We start from the raw sequence: 19,723 nt of genomic DNA, 5'->3' as shown, positions 1-19,723 counted from the left end.
CAGCTACACTGGAGTGGTTGGCTGGTGAATCTGTCACTGTCCTTCCAACCTGTCCCTTCTGTCACACATTTCAGGTAATGTGCAGAAATTCCAAAGGGAGGAGCCCCTCAGGATGAAGTGGATATGAATCCTTTTGATATTTGTACAGGGAAAGGTAACTTTTCCTTCCCCTGTGTAGGAAGAATGTGTTAAAGCCAACACCAATTGCTGTTTCTCTGTGCCTCGAGGCAATGCAAGCAGGATTTTCTCTTTAAATCACTGCTAATTAGAATGACTAAATCTAACGAAATAGCAGCAGTGAATATTAATTGAAAGAAACCCCCACATCTCACCTAGATGTAGTTTGGATTCTACTGTTGTTTTTTTGTCATACAAATACATTTATGTATGTGTGTCCATGCCTATGAGAGTGTGAAAAAGCAGATTACAAAAAAAAATCACAGATGCCAGTGAAAATGTATTTTGGTAGAAATTTTGCATAAATTCAGCCATATTCAAGTCTATTTTCTTCTTCTCCCTAGAACATTGTATGTGAGAAAAAGATAGGGGAGAAAAGAGTAATCTAGTTCAGATTTCCATACCAGATGTGGCAAATAGTTAAAGACACAGGATGACATTTTGAAAAATACTTGTTGTTAAAATGAGACCTGAGCCCCCAGCAGTCCTACTGCAAATGAGGGTGGCTTGGACACAAGTTGTTTTTGACAATGGTACTTTAGTAATTTAGAAATGTTATTTCTCCTCTTGCAAGGGCTGAAGTGAGTAGAGGGAGCTGATGAAACAGATCCACAGCGCTTAGACTCTTCATGCATTGCAAACAGAAGAGAGGGCTAAATCCATGGAGTGAGCTGGTGCTACGAATGGTTGCAGAGGGCACTTGCTTCCACTCTCCAATATCAAGATCTCACCCTCCTGTGAGTTGCCTTTGATTTCACCAAGGCCATGGACAGGAGTTTATGGTCTTTGCAGATCCAATCAATGTGTATCATAGAATCCCAGACTGGTTTGGGTTGGAGGCACCTTAGAGACTATCCGGTCCCAACCCATGCATGGGCAGGGACACCTCCCACCAGCCCAGGTTGCTCCAAGCCCCATCCAACCTGCCCTTCAACACTTCCAGGGATGGAGCAGCCACAGCTTCTCTGGGCAACCTGGTCCAGTGTCTCACCACCCTCACACTAAAGAATTTCTTCCAAATATCCAACCTAAATGTCCTCTCTTCCGGTTTTAAGCCATTCCCCAGCTTCCTATCAGTCCCTGTCCTTGTCCCAAGTCCCTCCCCAGCTTTTCTGGAGCCCCTTCAGGCACTGGAAGGTGCTCTAAGGTCTTGTAAAAAGTCACTCCCAGCCTTCTTATAGGTCCCCTTCAGGTTCTTCAGGACATAGTGATATTGACAATAACATATAGAGGACAAAAGCAAAATAGACACATTTTACCTGAATAGTGCAATAGAAGAGTCTTTACCTAATTGCAACAAAGGCAGTTTTATACAGTTATTATACTGGATGGCATTAAGAACAACGAAAAACCAGAAAGAAAACAGACATCAAAACAGATAAAATTCTGGTCTAAAGGAAAAACAGAAGGACTTTCTTTTGATCTCATTATCATATATACCTTTATAATTTTGATCTTTATAGGAATGTTAACGTAAATCTCTTGGATGGGACAAAAAGCCGTTCACTTTAAGTGCTTGACTTGATTCTACAGTTTCTTCTCTATAGTTTTATCATACCTTTGGGCAAGTCCCTTCATACTAGCATTTCATTTGAACCCCAACTTGGATGCCAAGAGCTGGAAACTCACTGCTAACTGTCCTTTTCATAGACTTTGAGAGAAGCCCCAGTAAGAAGGAAATTGAAATATTAATTGAACTCACTTGTTCTGGAATTAATTATTCTCTCAAAAATTGTATATAAGAGACAATGGGTTGTTTTTTTTTAAGTGGTGATATCTGAACCTCAAAATGGTTCTGAGAGACATTGCTTTGCTTCCATAATTGATATGTGGGGTTTTTTTACATGCTTTATTAGTCTATTCCATTCAGTGGAAATGCTGAAAGTATCAAATTATCCTTTTCAATTATAAAATACTATAAAAGGGAACACATTTAATTTCAACCTTTCCCTTTTCAAGGTGTAATCGACACCAAAGCTAGAACACATCTCAGACTATATATTCTGTGGTTTGCAAAGCTGTCAGTTTCAGTGCCCCTGAACTACCTTGGAGTTGTCTTGTCTGGTGCTCCAGGCCAGCCTATCTCCTGTGTAATAAATTTAATGACAATCCTAGTGATCAGTGCATGTTTTCCCATCCCCTGCCTGTTACTGCATTACACAAGAAATCTCCAATTTAGCCTCTAATCCTGGCAAACATTTCTTGGACCATATCTCTATCCTTTCATGTTGGCCAAGTTTAAAGGGGGAGAAGGAGGAGGAGAAAGAGTAGCCAGCTGCTTTTAAAACCCATCAGTGCATACTGAATTTACTGGGATGGGTAATAAAACAGGCTTTGGTCTTCTTGTTTTCTTTTCAGACAAAGCCTATGTTACCTTTGGGGAACAGAGATTGTGTTTGCTTGTGCCTGGTGATTGTTGTGTTGCTCAAAGACTATGAGGAATAAACTTGTGCTCCAAAGGAAGTTGGCAATGAAGTTTACTCTATAAAAAGAAACCTGCAGTTAGAATACAGTTTCCTGTTCTGAGTCAAAGCAAGATGTCGAGTCAGAAATTCTGACCTGGGAGGTCAGGAAGGATTCCAGGACTTCTTCAGTCACAACTGAAATGTCTTCCCTTCCTTTCACCTTTTTTGGCCCCAGTCCCACTGGGTTTACTACTTTGATTTCATTCACTGTGCTGTGTGACTGGTGCTTAGTGTGAACACACGCTGTGTTTTCCCCACGCTGGAGCTTATCTGCCAATCTGAACTGACAAGCCTTGTTTCTCCTCTACATGCTGTGTGCACCACCAGTCCTGCCCCTCATGTAGAAGACTTTTTCTTACCTGAAACACAGGAGATGCTGCTCTGTACCCTCAATTGATGAAGAGAGCTGCTCCTGCTGTTTTCCCGTGTCTTTGCTCATGGCATGTCATTTCTATAAGAAAAACACCAGTCAATTCAGAAGCTCTTTGGAAAATGATTTTATTCCATACTTAGCATTTCATCAGAATTCTTTTGAGAAGGAGACACAACTTTGTGAAGGCAGGTTGTTTTTTGTCCTGTATAAAAAAATCTGTGAAGATTTGAACAAAAGGCTGCATTTTGTTTCCATATAATCACATTTACAGTTAAGGCAGTGCACAGAACATGGCAATTTGTTCTGTATTGATTTGTGATTCTGTGGACACATTTCTATTAGGAAATATTCTGGCTTGTCTTTCTGTGTATGTATGCTTGGCAAAGATGGAGAGTAGGAAATATTTCTTACAGTTGTCATTCCCAAGTGGTTCTGACTCCCAAACATAAGGTTACAAAATAGTATAAGAAACCATAAATTATATATACCATGTATAACGTGATTCTGTAAGAGTTTATGATGAAAATTTCAAACCTGTCTGGAAAGCAGGCAAAATGTAAAATGAATTAATCTCTTGTAATGTAGAACAGCTTCAATTTGATGAAATGCAGCTAGTAGGATGTACTTACCTGGATGGTTTTACTGAGTTTGATCATTTATTGGATCCCATCCTCCCGGGTTTCTTTCCCCCAAGGGTACATTAAATCAATGGATGACATGATTTTTTCCTCTCCACCATTATGCAAGTGGCACATGCTGAGGATGGAATGTTCAAATATAAAGATGATGCAGTAACTAGCAAGGACAATGGGCACCTAAAAAAGAGAAGAAAATCTAAAAGGTGAAATAGCAAAGCAAGAAGGGAAATGAACTTGCAGGTGAATGAAATTCATGAGATGAGCAAATTCAGTGAAGTTGTAGTGGTTTTGTGGATCTAAGAGCGTTCCCTCCTCAGTGCCCTCAGTGGGAGGGAAAGCAGTGAGTGGAAAAATAAGGCCAAATAATTCTCCTTCTCTTTTGCCCAATGTATCTTTCACTTTGCTGCACCATGGACTATCATCAAAGGATGGGGTGGAGAACGCTCCACGTAGAACACCCTGTAATTTAGCAGTTAGGTCATTTTCATGGGAGATGTGGGTTTGAACCTCCTTAGGCAGATGTCTTCCTTTTTACTGTCTTAAAAGGCGACGTTACCCGTGTATCTTCTGAGAACGTTTTGTGAAATGATGACCTTAGGCACCTAAACTTGACGAGATAGCTCTTGGCTGGGCATCCAGTTCTGTGGGAGGTGAGCAAAGGTGGCCATGAAGGTCACCAGTTGGTACCTGAGAACCAGTAGGTACACGGCCTTGCTGAACGAATAGACCTCATACAAACACCTCACTTCAGTGTTTCCTACCAGCTGGGCTAGGAACAACATGTCTGCTGTGACTGTCTTGCTGAGAAACCAGACTTTCTTCATGAACCTATTGTGCTGAACACCATTCTGGGAGAGCAGTGCTTTCGTTTGGACTGGATGATGGTTGTGATCTATCCCTCAATTGTTTTCCTATCAGATTAACACCTCTGGTAGCTCTCAGGTGATGTTGAATTTATGCCATCACCTCAAGCTCTTGATCCTTCTCTGCTTTTTAACAGGCAGGTATGGAATGGTCAGGAATCAAAGACACGTTATTCTAGCTTGATTTGGCACGTTTATAAAGGACAGGGTGTTCTGATAATGAAGAATCTAGCTCTTATTTTTCTTCAGCACAGAAAGTCTGGATCTAAATCCAATTCCATGCTGCAAAGGCTCCCTGAAGTTCCCTTCCCATTCAAGACAGTGGCAGTTATTTATCTTTCTTATTTTTCATTTACTATGCAATAGTCTAAAAGGCTTCAAACTGTGAGAGCGAGCAGGGAATGGCAGTCTATCCTTTCCTGCTTTTGCTTAAGCACATGCAGGTTGTTTTAGACTGTGATTCCTTTGCAGGAGAAACAATGAACTACATGAATCAAACTTCTTCACAGCGGTTGAAAACTCTAGCTTGGCAAGAAGGGGAGCGGGAAAACATTAAAGACAGTGTAGTAATAACAGACAGGGAAGAAAGAAAGAGATGGGGTGGAAGATAACAGGGTATTGGGTAGAGCACACAAGCTAAACAGGAAAAATGAGATGAGAAAAGGAATGTGAAAAAATGGGGAGGTAAAGATTGAGAAATCTGTCTTGCCAGGTAAGCAAGCTGTGGAGTCTCACTTTGGGAAAAGGGAAGGTTAGAACTGTTGACTGACCTCTGATGAAATATAGTAGGTCTTTTCACACCACCTTAATAATAGCAGTAAAGTAGTTACCTAGCACAATGGTCTGAGAAGTGGTTACGTCTACCATTGACTTCTAGCACTCTGATTTGCTGCTGTTACTGCCAGGATCCCTTTCTCCCTGCAGCAGGACACACTGACGCTGTCTTGCAGCACAACTACAGGTGCTGTGCCTGAGCTTCAGATTTTGTGCTGAATCTCCATTGGACTCATGAGTCTTTTCAGTCTCTGTTCCTGTTATCTGGGGTGCTCTTGGAGAGCTGAAACAAAAGGCTGGGTGTCCAGCACTTAGAACACATTTGAATTTTCATGGCTTCAGGGTTTCATATAACTTGTTGAATGAGCTCAAGGCGTGTGGCCAAACAGATGATGTGAGTTTTGTTTGTACAGATGTCTCTGTATGGAAACCTGAGGAGATGGGTTGGTTTTTTCTTCCCTTATTGTCTTGGAAACTACTCTTAAATATGTGTCCATGAGACTTTTGCAATGGCCTCTCTACATATTCTGAGCCAGACTTACATCTGGTTTGAGCTGGGATGACCATGCTGCAAAACCCCAAACCAAATGCATGTTTCCTCAGGGCAAAGCCTTAAGACTCACAGTTTGTGGGCCCATTTTTGTGGTGTGCTCCTGTGGGTAGGGATCAGACAGCACCTGCTTCCCAAGTGATACCCAGGCCTAAGCACCTTTCCCATTGAGCACTCCTTTCCTTTATCCTTCCTTTACATCCCATTTACCTTTTATCTTGTGTATTTGGGCACAGAGTGTCTTACACACACAGTCACTTCATAAACCCTGCAGAGGACAGCCTTTTTATCCCTCCTGAACCTAAAGGAAAAATGTTGTGTTTCACAGCCACAGCCTTACTGATCTGAAAACCTGCAGCTGACACTCATGTGCAGTTGCCCTGTTACCCCAGAAATTATCCCAGGTCTCCAGGAGAAAACCACAGACCTGGAACTACCCCTCGTTCCCCTTACATGATGCCTAAGCTGCTCTAAAACATGGCAAATTTATAATGTGTGGTGTCATCTCACAGGCTCTGCCAATGATTGCAAATGGCATAAAGAGCATGTGGAACAGATGGAATGAGACATGCACGTAAAGAATTAAAGTATTTGTGAGGGAATTTGGCAAGGATATTGGAATGCTTCAAGCACTGAGTACGGGGGTGGAGGGAGGGAGACCAGGATGAGTTGTGGGGAACTGCATCCATTTCTTTCAGAAACAATGTGTAACCTATTTCTGCAATCATGCTAAACACAGCAACAAATATTCCTTTTTTTCCCTAGCTTTCTTCAGGAAGCTTGGCAACTTCTTTCATTGGAGAAAATGTTTCCTTGAGAAAGAGCTGTGAGTTGTTTGGTTTCTGATGGCAAATATTAGTGCAAATGGAGGAGAGCAAAGAGAGAAGAGGAAGCCTAGGTGGGAGTGGAGGGCCTGGCTGCAGCCAGTAACTGCTTACCTGTGCTCCATGTGAGTTAGCAGTGAAGGAAGTATCTCAAGTTGTTCAATTTACTGATGTGAAATGACTTAGGGCTTTAGTTTTAAAATGACCTTGTGTATTGGCTTAGTCTGATTATTTTAAATGTGACTGTTTAGGAGATTTTATACACCCAAGGAGTGAGGTTTTTTTGAGCGGCTCACCAAGCTGTAAAGGAACAGGAATATGTTTTATGTGGAAGTGACAGAAAGAAAAGCCACTGGAAAGTGGAATAAAAAGCACTAGGCTGCCTTGCCATGAACTTCTGCAATGTCTTTCCTTGTGCAGTTCCTCTAAGCTGACTTTGGGGCTAACATTTTTTATCAGATTGTTGCATAAACTTTTTCTTTGAAGGCACATCTGAAAGTTCATGCTTTGAGTGGAGTCTTGCAGGGAGCTGCTTGATCTGCTGTATGCCACTGGTATTCACACAGATGATGGTGACATCCCAAATTTCAGTCCAATTTTTGGTCTTCCTTTCTTGGTGAGTGGTCACAGAAGCCCTAAGTCTGTGGATGAACATTTGTTCACTGCTCAGGCAAAGCATCTAAATTCATACCTGTGAAAGGAAGGTTTCCTCCAGCCACAGGAAAAGCAGATATATATATTAACTGAAAAGATTTTTGAAGGGGAAAAGGGACACTTGGATAATAACAGACTAGCAGCCTTAGCAGAGGGTAACATCTGGTGGTTTTCATTAAATCACTGACACAGTTTCTAGTGGTGCTACTGGACTTGAAAGGAAGCCCACAGCCCTAAACAAAGTCTTGAAACAACAATGTGAATAGAATAGACAAGTCAGGTTTCCCTTGATAATCATAAAGGGCTCAAATTACCTTCCTTTCCATCCCCAAAGGGAGCATAAATACTTCATTTATGAGATTGTTTGCGCATGACTAATCTATTTCTACTTGTTAATTGTAATGACTAATGCGTCTTACAAGACAAACATTAGCTTGTAGTAATACCTGAACAAGTAGATTTATAAGCGTTAAGCAAAAATACAAATAATTAGCAGAAGCTGACTGGTATTATCTTCTAATTAACTGTAAAGACATTTCCTATTTGGAAGAATAAGTAAGAAGATTTCTTAAGAAGCTGTAGAAATAAGTAGGCCAAGCTACTCCTGGAAAAAAATAAAAAGGCAGCAGCCAGGTAATCTTTAATTTTCATGGGAGCTGAATTCAGTCATACTTCCCCCCCTGACGTCAGTGCTAGAAAAGCACTTTTGGCCTGTTCCTACCTGCTGAGACCATATGTCCAGCAGGAAGAATTTGGCAGACATCTCCAAGGAGAAGTAATTGCAAGAGACAGGAATGGTCCAGATAGCACCAGTCAAGGGTTCTGTCTCTGCCCAACAAACTGCCCACAGAAACTGGTCTGATGAAACATTGATGAGCAAAGACGAGGTTTGACACATACAATGGTTTTGACTTGGGCTGTTGTGTGTTGTTTAAATAGAACATTAAAACTCTGCAGTGATGTTACATGTAATTTATTAAAGGTAAGTTCTCTCTAAGTGAGTTGGAACATCAGAAGCACCATGGAATGTTTCTGAATTTTTTTGCAGTTGGTAGACACCCACAAGTCTATCACCAAGGTGATTTTTTGACTACTCAGACACAGGTTAAAACACCACAGCTCCAATTATATTTGAAAAGAGGATTTAAGGAACTCCGTTGACTTTGATACCTCCTAAAGGTATGTTGGAATGCTCACAGACAATACTGCCCATGTGTTGTACCCCTCTTGCCTGAGAGACAGAATTTGACTGTTGATCCTACCCTGAGCCGGAATGTCCTTGGCAGGAGGATGGCCAGTGAGCCCCCAGCTGCAGCCTCAGCACACACCAGGGCACATGCACCGTGCAGGATTGGAGAATCTAACCTCAAGTGTCAGCTTGTGACTGAAGTACATGTGGCACTGCAGACATACATGTGAGATAACCTGGAGAGAGTCCAAGGGAGGGTTACAAGGATGATTAAGGGATTGGAACATCTGTCTGATGAGGAAAGGCAGAGAGATCTGGGGCTACTTAGTCTGGAGGAGACTGAGAGGGGATCTTAATCATGTTTGCAAATATCTGAAGGGTGGGTGTCAAGAAGGAGGAGCCAGTCTCTTTTCAATGGTGCCCTGTGATAGGACAAGGGGCAACAAACAAAAAACTGGATCACAGGAAGTTCCACCTCAACATGAGGAAACATTTCTTTACTGTGAGGGTGATGGAGCCCTAGGACAGGCTGCCCAGAGAGGTTGTGAAGTCTCCTTCTCTGGAGACTTTCTAGACCCCGCTGGATGCATTTCTGTGGGACCTACTGTAGGTGATCCTGCCCTAGCAGGGGCTTTGGACTAAGTGATCTCCAGAGGTTCCTTCCAACCAATCTGTTATTCTATGATTCTATGACATCATCTCTGAAAACTGATGAAAGTTGCTTCCTGGCTTCAAGCTTACAAATTGGATTCCGGCTCATAAATGGTATCATAACTTCAAATATAGTATCCTAGAGGAACATTTTGACTTAATAATGTAATCCTTCACTCAAAATCCATGAGTATCACCTCAAATATTTGACCTATATTGCAGTAATTGAGAAGCCAATTGGCTTGCATAAAAACAAAAAAATGAACTGAGGATAATGCTGGAAATGCTTGTTTTCCAGCACTCATATTCCCTTTTTTCAGTTTTGGTATCTCCAAAGTTTTTAACATTCCTATAAATGATCATAATATTGCACACTGAGAAACAGGATGGGGAGGCTTCACCTGGGGCAGGTATACAAGTATGCGATGCTGAGATTTGGGGTGTTCAGCCTGGAGAAGAGAAGGCTCCAGGGAGACCTTAGAGCACCTTCCAGTGCCTGAAGGGGCTCCAGGAAAGCTGGGGAGGGACTTGGGACAAGGGCAGGGAGGGATGGGACAAGGGGGAAGGGATTAAAACTGGAAGAGGGGAGATTGAGATAAGACATGAGAAGGAAATCCTGGAGTGTGAGGGTGGTGAGACCCTGGCCCAGGTTTCCCAGGGAAGCTGTGGCTGCCCCATCCCTGGCAGTGTTGAAGGGCAGGTTGGATGGGGCTTGGAGCAACCTGGGCTGGTGGGAGGTGTCCCTGCCCATGGCAGAGGGTTGGATGGTCTTTAAGGTCCCTTCCACCCCAAGCAGTCTGGGATTCTGTGATTCTATGTGTGAGTGGTGGGCCTAACTGGTTGGTTGCAAATAATTAAAATACCAAACTGTAGTCTGGGAATATGCTCAGCCTGCAACTCAGTGGTCTGTATCCTGTTGAATCTTAGTAAAGATTTAGTGGTTTAAACATTGTTTCTGTTGTTTAACAACAACAAAATAATAATTTATGTGCTTTCATACAGTCCCTCATACTGGCTTAATACTAAGAGACCAAACAAGAGATTGAGTAGAATTATTAAACTCAAGTGACTCCTTTTACTCAAACTGTACAGCTAAGATCTTAGTTTAGATTTTGCACAAAAATATTTCTTCCAAATACAAATTTGGAATGCCAACTGTTTTTTGTCAAGTGCTGTATTAGCTTGGAGTTGTAGAACAGAATTTAGACACTGCAGTGTGTAGTGAGTTGTAGCTTTGTCAATCATTTAGCAAAATCTCTGTGAACAGCATGCTCAATACTTCTAACCAAAAAAACATTTCAGAGTAAGTTTTTATCTATAAAACCCCAAGAAATGTGAAATAATCAGCAAGTGCAAACATCACTTGTTTCTAATATGAGTGGAAGGGTTTGTATAATCAGTAGAGTTGATCTTTGCCCGAGTTAGGTCCATGAGCCAGAATGCTAAAGGTCATCCCTGATTAGCCTAGAACAGGATCAGCTGCAGCTTCAGAAAACATAATTGCTAATATGAACCTCTGGGTCTTATTCAAAGTGGGATGTAGGAGGTAAACCACAAGGGGAGGCAAGGACAGTCACTTGTTCTGGACCAGCAAGAATGCTACTGTTCTGCCCAGCTCATTGTTCTTTTTTCCATCTGGCTTTGTAAATCCATTCACATTTTTTAATTGCTCTTCCACAGAAAATCTCAGTCAAAGGATTTTCAGCAAAAATTATCAACTGAGTTGTTAGGTTGTTATTAGTTTTGTTGTATGTCTTACATGAGGCCTACAGGCTTCAGTCTCCACCTAGGAAAGGAATAAATACCACTGTGTAATTTGTCTCATCATATGTCAAGCAAAAACAATTGTTAAACTTTCTTCCTGAAATGAGTGTCAGAAAAATCCAAAAAAAGCAATGTTCACTGGGAGGCAGAAAAACAGAAGGATGAACAGATATCTCTAAGCCTGCCTAGCAGTCTGAAAGATAAGTTCTTTTCAAACAAACACTTCAAGCCATGGCTAGTTTCTTGAGTAATCAAGAAAGCAGTTGATTAAATTAAAAGCAGTTGAAGTATTTTATTGTATTTGAGCACACTTTTTTATAAGGCTAATATTTTACATTTCTGGTAGTAGAAGTGGTAGTAAAATAAATAGCATTTGCTCCATGATTCCTGTCTAAATTAGGGCTTGTGAAACCTTAAAATCTAAGAGAAATGAGTTGTTTCATTTAATAGGCCTTGGAAGCAGCAGTGTCAACACAGGGCATCTATGGAAGTCTTGTGGCTCTAATTCTTTTCTTCTCATATTTTTAGCAAAAGCTTTTGGCACAACATTTATCTGCAGTTGATGGATCACTGAATTCTTACAGCTGAAGAAAATGAGCATCAAAGATAGCCAGTAAATTATTTTAATGGTTGGATCTTTCATAGAACAAGCTTCACCTTTTGTGTGTTTTGTTTTCTATAAAAACAAGTTTATATATGTTTTAAAGGCAGAATTTAGTTACAGCTTAATGTTTGCTTGGATTTACATTTCTTCTAGCTGAGCTGTAAGTTAACTTGACAGCTTTGTGGCCAAAGGGAAGTCCTGATACTAAGGTTCCAGAACAAGAAGCCTTAATGAGGTCAGAGTGGTAACAGAATGTAAACCAGGACTTTTCTTGCTGTTAATACTGATGAACCTCCAGTGGGTCCTCACTGGTTGTTCGGGCTCCCAGTTTGTAATGGGGTGGGGGAAAGGAAAGACACAAGAGAGAGCGGGCAGAAAGTGGGAATAAAACAGAAATTATTACAATTGTTGAAATGTGTGGGCCTGCCCAGAGGGAAAAACAGGGACACAGCCTTTGCTTTTTTGTCCGTCCACCTGTGCCTGGCTGCCTGGGTTAGACTCTAGAGGAGTTATTTTCAGGGATAGGAGTCTGAACCCTAATCTCTCTTTAAATGGTGACGTCCATCAAATGGCATCTACTTCAAACTGTTTTCTGTGCGTCTCAGACATGCTCAGTGGCTGCTTGTTATCAAGCTGAATCAGGAGGTTTAGGTTGGATATCAGGAAAAGGTTTTTCACCCAGAGGGCAGTCAGACACTGAAACAAGTTCTCCAGGGCAGTGGTCACAGCAGCAAGCCTGCCTGAATTCAAGAAGCCTTTGGATGATGCTCTCAGGCCCGTGGTGTTATTCTTGGGTTGCCCTACACAGGGACAGGAGTTGGACTTGATGATCCTGATGGCTCCCTTCCAACTCAGCATATTCTATGATTGTTACGTTCAGAATACAGCAGGAACAGCTGCACACCCCTCTTGAGATTCAAAACTTGCTGGATGTTTTGCTCTCCTGTCAGTTTGATGCACAAGTTTTTCGCCTCAGAAATCTAGAAATACAAAATGTGGCAATGCAACAATAAGATATACTCTTCATGCTCAGAAAAATTAATCTAGAGAAAAAAGGAGAGGAAAAATTGGCAACTGAAATGTAATAGTGCCTGTAAGGGCTTGAATGTTAATGATGGATGTATGTAGGATGAAATATTGGGAGTTGTTCCTTATCTACAAGGCATAGTGGTTACTAAAGGCCTAAGTTCTAGAGCTGTTGTCTAGAAGGAGTTTATCATACCTGTTAGACTGTGGTAACTATTTCCATATATCCACATGGAAATGCTCTAACCCAGGCTCTGATATTGTGGATACTTTGTTCTTCCGTCTTCTAAAGGATGCTGTTTTCTTCCATCAATGTATGTTCACACCAGAGTACAATTTTAAAAGCCCAGCAATTGTAAGGATGAGTTAGTCAACTCTCAGGGAGTTTTTATTCACTTGTAGCTGCAGTTATGATTCTGAGTATAATTCCTTGTCATCAGTTTAGGGCAAAATAAACTGCGACTGAGAGTTAGCAGCTCCTTTTTTTCAGATCATAATGGTCACAATATTTTACATTCAAATTGATTTATTTGGGGTTTTTTAGATTCTTTATAGTGCTTCATTTGCAGAAGGGTGGTGGTGCAGCTTAGAAATTGCAGTTTGCAGCAAAAGGAACAAGAACTATAGAAAAGAAAGACTGGATATTTGAAGGGGGAAGAGTTGAAAGGGAACAGACGACAGAGCTGCATTAGTCCAGGCTTTAATGTGAGCAGTGATCACAGCCCATAAGCCAGGGTTTTTATACATCATTTTTGTAGCAGACCTTGAGCATGACTTAAAAAGCAAAGATTTCTTAAGACTTACAGCAAAACTTTTGCCTTAGCTTTTTCCACCACTATAAAGCAAAACTATTTTTAGAATGAAAGAGAAATTAATTTGGAGCAATTTACAACGTTTGCCATTTGCCCACACTTTTCCTGCACTTTGTCTAGAAAGGCCCTACTGTCCCTGGCAGATATTTTTTCTGTTTTAATTTCAAGCAGCAAAGTAAACCTTGTAAGCTTGGCAGGAGAAGTTCTTATATATTTCAGGGCAACATTTTGCAATTCTTGTTTTTACAGCCATAAACACCTTCTAATGCCAAAGGGGAAGAGGACTTTAATCCAGATAAAATAAGATTCTTAAACACTGAAAACTTGACTTGGATTGATGGGCCAATTTTAATATTTGAGCTCCCATGCCAAAAGCTGCACATTCCACATGTGCTGTGTGGGGTGTTGCCTACCTGACTGCTTCCAAGGTCAGAGCAAACTAAGCTACATCACCCATCCAGAGTTGCCCTGTAATCTATTCCAATAAATAAACTTGGAGTTTTATTCTCAGAATGTGTTCGCCTGATGTTATTTCCATATTTACTTTGCCTTTCAGCCTTAATTCTTTTAATTTTTTTTCTCTTGTAGTATTTTTATCCTGTGTCTTATTTAACACCTTTTAATAAGCTGAATTCTTACCAAGCGAGCACAACAACATCTGAAAGATCAAATCTATCTCTTTGATGGTATGAAACCATGACCCAACAGGCCCATCCTCTGCCTAGAGGGTTAGTAGGAGCTTCATGTTAGATTATTAAATCCTTTAGAAACTCAGGTATGTTTATTCATAATGGAAGGTATCTAGCCAACATCACAATTCTTTCCTCTTTTGAGTACAAAAAGAATTTACAATTAAAAAGTATTTGTCATTTTGCTCTGCCTGAATCATACTCCTCTTTTTATTCCTGAATAGTTTCAGTTGTCATTTGCTTCTTTCTGTTTTTCCAGATAGCTCATTTGCTTTGGTTCTGCAGAATATTTAAATGAGAATTTACAGTTGTGTCTCACAGAAACCAACAGGGCATGCTGGTGCACAAAGCTGTTCCTTACCCCCAACTGAAAATAAACACCTTCTTTATCTTTCTTGGAAGATCTTGCTGGCCAGTTCACTCTCTACTGGAACTTACACCACTTACACCTGAAGTTCTCAGACTGTGTCTCTGTGACACATAGAGAATTCTCATGGGTTGTTTTTTTTTACAAAAAGCAAGTGAAAACTTGCTGCCACAGAGATAGCATTTTGCCTGTCAAATGGCACATCATATACGGGACTGCCTAAAGCTTGATTTCTTAATCTTATCTATTACTCTTTTCCACAAGTTTTATTTTTTAGCATTACATTTTCTTGAAAGTAACAGTTTGCATTTTGCCATTTGCTTCATCTCAGCCAGTTATACCTGAAATGTCATCTAAATATCACTATGATGTGGGAAAGAAATCAATCTACTTCTCTATTCCTGAGCTGTTTTTATCTGTCCATCAACAGCCACATTTCTAGAGACCTTCCTTGTCTTTTCTTGAATTGGTTGCTAGCGATTTAAACTTCACACAGTCAAATGATCCAAGGGCTGGAGAAATTCTCCTATGAAGACAGGCTGAGAGAGTTGGGGTGTTCAGTCTGGAGGAGAGAAGGCTCAGGAGAGACCTTAGAGCAGCTTCCAGTGCCTGAAGGGGCTCCAGGAAAGCTGAAGAGGGATTTTGGATAAGGGTGTGGAACGATGAGATGAGGGGAAATGGCTTTAAACTGGAAGTGGTGAGATTTACATTGGATATTAGGAAGAAATTATTTTCTGTGAGGGTGATGAGACCCTGGCCCAGGTTGCCCAGGGAAGCTGTGGCTGCCCCATCCCTGGCAGTGTTGAAGGGCAGGTTGGATGGGGCTTGGAGCAGCCTGGAATGGTGGGAGGTGTCCCTGCCCATGGCAGAGATTTGGAATTAGATGATCTTTAAGGTCTCTTCCAGCCCAAACCATTCTGTGATTCTATGATTCTATGAAACTTGGTAATCTGTTCTTCCTGACTCCCTCACACTTGCATCACCAGTAAAGGCACCATGCTACCAGTATTACTCTTTATAGCTAGTCAGGCAGCTTTGGTGTCTTCCTTTCTTTACTGTTCATTCCTCTGTTCATACCACTGTTCTCTGCTCTCAGTTCATGCTGCTTTCATCTGTAACAGTCAGAGGTGACCTGTTCTCCTTCTGGACAGTGAAAGATCTTGTCTAATCTCCTCTGGTCTACCACAGCTTCCCTCTCTGCTCTCTTCTGTCTTTTACTACAGGAGCTCTTTCTATTAATTCCTTGCATAGCTTTGTGTTTGCTTCACCAAATTAAGCTTAAATGTCTCATTCTTGGCAGTATGACTGACTTATTGAGCTTTTCCTTTTTTTTCACTTTCTAATGGTATGACCTGCAGTTAATCTAAGTCCTCTACAGCAGCTTGCACACTTCTTTCAACATTATCTTGGAGGTGTGAGAAAGCTTCCCAAACCTGGCTTTCCAGGTAATTTAATCTTCCCTCAAACTTTTTCTTGATAGGTACTGTTACTATAGTGTCCATATGAGCAAATAAAATGGTCAGGGAATGTTCATGTGTATTAACTGGTAAGACATTGGCCCTGGTTGTCCAGAGAAGCTGTGGCTGCCCCATCCCTGGAAGTGTTGAAGGGCAGGTTGGATGGGGCTTGAAGCAACCTGGGCTGGTGGGAGGTGTCCCTGCCCATGCAGGGAGGTTGGATCTAGATGTTCTTCAAGGTCTCTTTCAAACCAAACCATGGTATGATGATATGACAGCTCTCCAGGGGTCTGTTGTAACACTGACCTCTGCCATGTGTGAGCTCTTCTGAACCCGCCCAGGTCCTGACTATGAAACAGTTGTGCCTTGTGAGAAGTTTGTTCATGCAAGTAGTCCCAGAGACATGGACAGATTTGTCTGTGAAAGGCACTTCCAAAATCCCTGCTGTGTGACTGCTGGGGGGTCTAGCATCACATCTGGCATTCCCCTGCATTTGGTCTTCTCTTCATCCTGAGAAAGCAAAAGAAACAGAAACTCAGTGAAGTGCCAGCAGACTGTCCCTGCTGCCCTTGGTTGTTGAAGGATCTTGCTGAATGGCAGCACCATAAAAATCCCAGGCAGCATCAGGTGGGAAGATCTGGAGTTATGTGGAACATGTTTGACTTGCTTTTATGCACTATAAAATAATCCATGTTATTAATTGTATTTAGTTTCTACAGCTATTGTTGTAAACAGACTACATGGATCTTACAGTATTTCTTGATAATGCTGCTGAACAAGAATGACTAATTGCAGTCTAATCACTAGCAGAACAAACTATGGGGTTCATGAATGACTTATCTACAAAAAAAACTTTTCCTAATGTATTTATTTGCCTTTTAGGTAGAAGTATCTATCCCTTTGAAAAATCAGTATCTTATTTTAAAACTCAGATTCCGCCATGAATAAATAAACTTACTAATGTAGCCAGTCCTGTATCTTAATAAAATTAAAATTAAAATGTTAATTTACAGGCAATCTGTAGATGATCAGTGTTGTAAAAAACCCCCAAACAATAAAAAAGAACTATTTAGTATGGATTGAATGTGTGGAATAAATTTTTCAGGCTAAAATTAGATGCTGTTCTTTTCTTTATGAATTAGTCATTTTGAGGGTTTTTTCATTCTTATGTCTTCAATTTGTGAATGTAAAGGGGTTCAGTTTAAAACCAAAATAATTATGGATTCTTATGAATAAACAAAAAATGTAATTGCAGGATTAATTAAAAATGCTTAAGAAATTAATGCAATATAATTAGAAGTAGATGATGGGACTACTGGAAACAGACCTGAAATTAGGCTGTTCATCTGCACTGTATTACAAGAACATGCAATAACAGGCTACAGAAGTCATGGACAAAACGCTTCTACAATTTCTTGAGTTTTAGTAATCCTCAATTAATTTACTAATTTGAGTATAATTTATTTAAGAGCCGCTCAAGGGCAGGAGGGAAACAAAATAATTTTTTTTTGGTTGCTTTTTGACATGTAGAACAGTTAAATAGCATTTGTTTTATTATATTAATAGTTTGGGTCTCATAGAATCACATAATGGTTTGGGTTGGGAGGATCTTAAAGATCATCTAGATCCAACCCCCCTGCATGGGCAGGAACACCTCCCACCAGCCCAGGCTGCTCCAAGCCCCATCCAACCTGCCCTTCAACACTGCCAGGGATGGGGCAGCCACAGCTTCCCTGGGCAACCTGGGCCAGGCTCTCACCACCCTCATAGAGAAGAATTTCCTCCTCATGTCCAACTCAAATCTCCCCTTTTCCATTCCCCTCATCCCATCCCTCCCTGCCCTTGTCCCAAGCCCCTCCCCAGCTTTCCTGGAGCCCCTTCAGGCACTGGAAGCTGCTCTCAGGTCTCCCTGGAGCCTTCTCTTCTCCAGGCTGAACATCCCAACTCTCCCAGCCTGGCTCCAGAGCTGCTCCAGCCCTCCCAGCATCTTTTTGGCCTCCTCTGGTTTTTCTCCAAGAGCACTATGTTCTTCCTGTGTTGAGGGCTCCAGAACTGGACACAGTGCTTGTATCATTCTCCCCCATCCTGTCCTCTCCATTACTGACTATTGTAGGAAACTGGAGAGGGAAATTTGGAAAACAGCAAAAACGACACTTGCGGAAATTAGACACAAGACAATAATTATTTATAATGCAAAAGCTGGAATTTGTGCTGGTGAGTGACCATGGTGCCTAACTCAAATACATGGAAAAACAGGTTTTTAGCCAGAAATGAGTTGTCTTTGTCATGAAATGTCAAGCATTGCTTCTTTTTGACACTGACAAAACTTGGCTGAACTCCAGTTCTGCTGCTGGTGTAAGAAAGGTCCAACTCTCCATACCCAGTGCTGGGAGAACCCTGCCCAAATCCAGTGTTCAGGCCAGTTATATTCCTCAAGTAAATAATATTTTCGTAAATCAGAGGTATTTGAAAGTTCAGCAAAATGGTCATACTTTAAGAAAAAATAAATCCAAGCAACTGCGTGACATTTTAGCTTTGCTTTAGCCTCCTGACATCTTTGTTTCTTCCTCCATGTTTAGTCTGAAGCATAAGCAACACCTGCTGGTGAAAACAAAGTCTATGAAACTGCTGAGCCATCCTCCTGGAAGAACAGGTTTGATCATCACTGTGAGCTGTGGGTACGTAGCTCTGGAATAAAATAAGCTTGTCTTCTCTATTTGGACTGATTTTCTAAGGGCAGGTAATTGGCTCCTTCCTAGAGGGAATTAATTAAGAAATTCCTTTATCTTGCTACTGTGGAAAAATGGTTCTTTTATTGAGCTAGAAAACCCAACGTTTTTGTTCATGTTCATTAATCAAATTTAAAAAAAATAAAAGAAGACAGAATTAAACTTAAATACCCTGAGTTGGAAAACACGTTCCACCACATACCATGTGGGATAATTATGCATGAGCAAGTGTCACTTGTACATCATATCTCTGAGTGGAACAATTTCTGGTTTAAGTAGCACTATATTCAGAAGGCAGCAAGGGAACTTGCCTAGTTTGGTGCTGTGAAGTGAACAACTAGATTGTCATGATCATCTCGTGTCTCTGATCACTGAACATAATAGAAAGTCAAGTAACTGGCAAACAATTTAAATAGATCCTATCTTTTTTTTCAGCCTAAAACCAAAATGGAATTTGCAATAGAAGGACGTGGTCAAAATGTTTGACTGGTCACCTTTCACTCTTCAGCTTCAGAACATTGACCCACTACAAGTAATGTAATTACCCTAAAAGATTTTTTATTTAAAGAATCTTCAGAAGAATCCTGAAAAATGGCCAAAGCAGCACAGTGTGTGTATATTCACATTTCCTCTCATGAAAATGGATCTGAATCCTGCGTTAGGCCCCACATTTGAATGAGAAAATAAAGCATAATAAGTTAATCTCTACTTGGAAGTTCCAGAAGAGGAATGCTGACAACTGGGAGCAGCATTTGGAGGATAAGCAGCATATGGAAGAACCATGAATTCTGCAGTGTCTCATTCTGCACAGCATTGTTAGCTTTCTCTGGGTTAACTAATGATGTGATTCTCAGTTTCAAAATATTTCTATAAAATGAAAATAATTTTTTTCATGAAAAGGAATGCTCTTTTATTCCAGCAATAGGATTCTTCATTAAAGGCTCTGTTGTACCCTCAGAGTCCTTTAGTGACAGGGTGGATAGCTGATACTGCAGTGAGTTTACAAAAAGCTGCATTATTTTCATGTGGAAGGATGTGGTTTTTAGATTGGTTGGTTAATATGTGGTGCTGGACATATTTACAAGTGTCAGATTGTGTTCTCCATTTGTTAGACTCT

Source organism: Chaetura pelagica, unplaced genomic scaffold, assembly GCF_000747805.2.
Source record: "Chaetura pelagica isolate M959 unplaced genomic scaffold, ChaPel_1.0 scaffold254, whole genome shotgun sequence".
NCBI lineage: Eukaryota > Metazoa > Chordata > Aves > Apodiformes > Apodidae > Chaetura > Chaetura pelagica.
The sequence above is the reverse complement of the archived record's forward strand: the minus strand, read 5'-3'. Positions refer to the sequence as shown.